The sequence below is a fragment of the Sinocyclocheilus grahami genome, unplaced genomic scaffold (genome assembly GCF_001515645.1).
Source record: "Sinocyclocheilus grahami isolate Dianchi unplaced genomic scaffold, SAMN03320097.WGS_v1.1 scaffold2726.1, whole genome shotgun sequence".
Classification (NCBI taxonomy): domain Eukaryota; kingdom Metazoa; phylum Chordata; class Actinopteri; order Cypriniformes; family Cyprinidae; genus Sinocyclocheilus; species Sinocyclocheilus grahami.
The window spans coordinates 1-2276 of record NW_015507904.1 but is presented as its reverse complement, the minus strand read 5'-3'; the positions used below and the strand labels follow the sequence as shown (position 1 = coordinate 2276).

Here is a 2276-nt window from a genome sequence, read left to right as displayed (position 1 = left end):
TACTCATCACTGCTACTCGATTTCATGATTGTATTTTGCAGACTCATTATTTTGCTGGCCCTTTGTATGGTATAGCATCAGTTCTTTAAGGGATAGTTCACCAAAAAATGTCATTCTGTCATCATTTACTCACTTTCATGTCTTGTGAAGAGAAGTTTGTCTGTGTGATGCACGCAAACCAATGTGGCTTGTTTTAGCATGTGATGTGCGCATGAGCTTTCATGTTTACCATATGCAATGCACTGTATGTATGTGTATTATACGTGAATAAAAGCCTAAATGAAATCTGTCCATCATATGAAGCAATTATATATCTTCACTAGATTTAGAATAAACCACTGATTCATATGGCTTTGTTTTATGGCACTTTATAACCTTTTTGGATATTTTTAAGGTTTGGTTACTTTGGCTTTTATTGGAGGGACAGAAACCTTTCAGGTTTAATTAAAATGATTATGTTAAAAGATTTATCAACCCTTATGGGAGTGAGTAAATGATGACAAAGTTTTAATTTCATCTCTTTAATTATGATGATAGTCTTTTCCATTTACAATAATGAATGACAGCTTGTATTGTCCTTTTGAAAGTATTTATTTAAAGAGTACAGAAAGTTAGAGTTATAGATTTAAAGTTTATAAAGCTTTTAAGCACTACTTAAGCTTATAGAAAAGCATACACAATGCTACATTAAAGGGACAGTTCACCCAAAAATGAAAATTCTGTAATTAATTACCCTTGTGTCGTTCCAAACCCGTAAGACCTTCATTCAACTTCAGAACACAAACTAAGATATCGATAAAATCCAAGAGCTTTCTCACTCTGCATAGACAGCAACGCTGTCCACCACTGATGCCACATGGACTATTTTAACGATGTCCTTACTACCTTTCTGGGCCTTGAATGTGATAGTTCCATTGCTGTCTATGCAGGGTAAGACAGCTCTCGTTATTTCATCAAAAATAACTTAGGTTGTGTCCCAAAGGTGAACAAAGGTCTTACGGGTTTGAAATGACATAAGGGGGAGTAATTAATGACAGAATGTTTGGGTGAACTATCACTTTAAACAAGAAAATATAAGTGTTATTTATCTTATTAATCAAATCACATTTCATTAATGTCAGATGCTGACTGAATGGGTTTCTTCCTTAATGGTGAAGCTGTGTTCTCCCCTCTCTTAACCTTTTTCTTCTTTCCCTTTGGATGCACACACTTCTCTTTTTCATAGCGTTCATCTCTGTTCATCAGCTCATGGCCGTTGCCGCCCATGCCATCAGGTGCTATGAATCCTGGAGACACACCTACATGAAGAAGGTAACCTTTTTGTTATAAAGTCTTGATATACACAATAGTCCATGTTGCATTTTGATAATCTGGACTTTTCCAAACTATAGACATTTCTAACCATCTGTGAACGTTAGGCTATGAGCACCCAAAGCATCTGCACTTGTGGAGAAGCCTGCAGTTGCACTCATTTGTCCATTCACAGCAAATGACTCCTGCACTTGACCACCAGCTGAGGAAACATGAAACGGTGGAAACAATGTTTACCACAAAAACACATGCAGACAATATACAGTAAACGTTGTGGAAGCATTGAAGTGTCATTATGATGTTAACATTTGACAGTTTGTTAAAAATAGTTAATGCGTTAGTTTGAACTTAACTAATAGTTTTATAGCATTTATTATATGTATTAATTTCTAGAAATACCAATACATTGCATTTGCAACATTTCGAATGGTATAAACTTTAAACTTCTATTTTGGACCCAAAAAGGACAAATACTGAAAAATGTCCTGCTCACATCCATTATATGGAAGATATAATGTCAGTGTGTAGTGACCAGCCTCAAACTCAAACGTATATGCGAATGGCTGTTTGTGTTGCAACACACAATCTCAGGAACGAGCTCAGAGTAACCTAATAGTGTGCCTAAAACTAGTAAATAATAAATTACTTTTCTGATTTTCCCTACAGTATGCCTCTAAAAGACACAACATTAGAACAACACTGTTGAGTAAATAATGACTGAATTTTCATTTTTGGGTGAACAAACCCTTTTTAAGCAGAATATTAAATGTACCTACCAGTATCCTGATTCTGCCCAGGAACTCTTCCCCTACCAATGATTTTGTGGGAAATAACAAATTTTGCTTGATTATATAATACAAAAAAAATAAAAAATTCAAAAGGCTGAAAACTAAATGTCTGTATAATACAACATGCGTCAGATACTGTTAATAAAAATAACAATTGGTCCCTCTGTAAATTCTCTT

General features: G+C 34.8%; 1 long non-coding RNA gene across 1 annotated transcript; it reads right to left on the bottom strand.

Annotated features, from left to right (window-relative positions):
* Nucleotides 1-1083: 1083 nt before the first annotated feature.
* On the bottom strand, nucleotides 1084-2196 carry LOC107575560 (uncharacterized). Its single transcript, XR_001607900.1, has 3 exons — nucleotides 2088-2196; nucleotides 1403-1513; nucleotides 1084-1298 (listed from the first exon to the last, which is right to left on the bottom strand). It is a non-coding gene; the product is annotated as an uncharacterized lncRNA (long non-coding RNA).
* Between the last annotated feature and the right edge of the window lie 80 nt (nucleotides 2197-2276).